Genomic DNA, 2,500 nt, shown 5'->3' on the forward strand with positions numbered 1-2,500 from the left:
TACGGGCGGAGCACACACACACACACACACACACACACACACCACTCCACCTTTATCAATACGGGCGGAGCACACACACACACACACACACACACACACACACACACACACCACTCCACCTTTATCAATACGGGCGGAGCACACACACACACACACACACACACACACACACACACCACTCCACCTTTATCAATATGGGTGGAGCACACACACACACCACTCCACCTTTATCAATACGGGCGGAGCACACACACACACACACACACACACACACACATCACTCCACCTTTATCAATACGGGCAGAGCACACACACACACACACACACACACATCACTCCACCTTTATCAATACGGGCAGAGCACACACACACATCACTCCACCTTTATCAATACGGGTGGAGCACACACACACACACACACACACACACACACACCACCTTTATCAATACGGGCAGAGCACACACACACACACACACACCACCTTTATCAATACGGGCGGAGCACACACACACACACACACACCACCTTTATCAATACGGGCGGAGCACACACACACACACACACACCACCTTTATCAATACGGGCGGAGCACACACACACACACACACACCACCTTTATCAATACGGGCGGAGCACACACACACACACACACTCCACCTTTATCAATACGGGCGGAGCACACACACACACACACACACACCACCTTTATCAATACGGGCGGAGCACACACACACACACACACACCACCTTTATCAATACGGGCGGAGCACACACACACACACACACACACACACACACACACACCACCTTTATCAATACGGGCGGAGCACACACACACACACACACACACACACATACACACACCACCTTTATCAATACGGGCGGAGCACACACACACACACACACACACACACACACACCACCTTTATCAATACGGGCGGAGCACACACACACACACACCACTCCACCTTTATCAATACGGGCGGAGCACACACCACACACACCACTCCACCTTTATCAATACGGGTGGAGCACACACACACACACACACACACACACACACACACACACCACTCCACCTTTATCAATACGGGCGGAGCACACACACACACACACACCCACACACCACTCCACCTTTATCAATACGGGCGGAGCATCTCAGCTGGTGCCCCTACAGGTGAAGACAGGAAGGGGAGACAGTGAGGTGGAGGGGTTCACCTATGGAGGGTTGGGGGGGGGGGGGGGGTAATAACAGAGGTCAAAGGGTGATAGCAGGAAGAAGGCTATCTGGGGGGGAAGGGGTTCACATGCTTATTGTTCAGGTCTCAGTGAGACAGACAGAGTCCACAGCCAAGGGTATGAGTTACAGGGGCGACAGTGGTACAGGGGGTAGAGAAGTCGTTTAGTAATCAGAAGGTTGCTAGTTCGATTCCCTGTCGAAGCGTCCTTGAGCAAGACACTGAACCCCTAATTGCTCCTGATGTGCAGTGTGCCATCAGTGTAAATGTAAAATGTGTATACATTGTAAGTCGCACATATGTAAGTCGCTTTGGATAAAAGCGTCTGCTAAATGACTAAATGTAAATGTAAAGATACAAAATACTGCTACCCTTAGTTCGTGTCTCTTACAACAACAGAAGAGCAATATTTTCGGGTTCCGTCAGTCCCCCCATATGAGCATTTCTACGCTCACACAAGAACCACCATGCAACAACCAAATCAGAACAGGAAAACATCAATAGGCGGTTCCATCAATAGATATTGATCAGATCAGATCAGATCAGATCACGTAAGTTAATGTCACTACATAAAATAAAGCTGAATTCAATGTAGTTTCATTTTAGAACTGCAACTAGGTGAGAGTTTGACTCTAAGCTCTAGTGCACTCTCTCTCAGACAAACACACACACACACACAAACACACTATTTACGGAGCAATCCGAGTGCCAGACAGTACAGGCTGAGACTTGCAAAACTCAACACTCAGTATTCAGCGCTATAAACCCTGCTATCCGCTAACCGCTAGCTAACCACAGCATGGGTGTGTGTGTGTGTGTGTGCACCCAGCCCTCCTGACCCCCTCCAGGCCTTATTCAAATGAGGTGCGAGATGCTGGGCTCAGGAAGCCGGGCCTGCGTGAGCGAGACTAGGCAAATGGGTGAAACCAGAAAATACTAACAATAAATCAGAAGATAATTAATTAGACGCCTACGCAAGCGCCACACACACACACACACACACCTACCCCAGCCCTGAGCAGCCACACACACACACACACACACACACACACACACACACACACACACCTACCCCAGCCCTGAGCAGCCACACACACACACACACACACACACACACACACACACACACACACACACACACACCTACCCCAGCCCTGAGCAGCCACACACACACACACACACACACACACACACACACCTACCCCAGCCCAGAGCAGCCAGTTCTCACACACAGGCAGGCACACATAAATCACTAATTATC

The sequence above is a fragment of the Clupea harengus genome, chromosome 14 (assembly GCF_900700415.2).
Source record: "Clupea harengus chromosome 14, Ch_v2.0.2, whole genome shotgun sequence".
In the NCBI taxonomy this organism is placed as follows: domain Eukaryota; kingdom Metazoa; phylum Chordata; class Actinopteri; order Clupeiformes; family Clupeidae; genus Clupea; species Clupea harengus.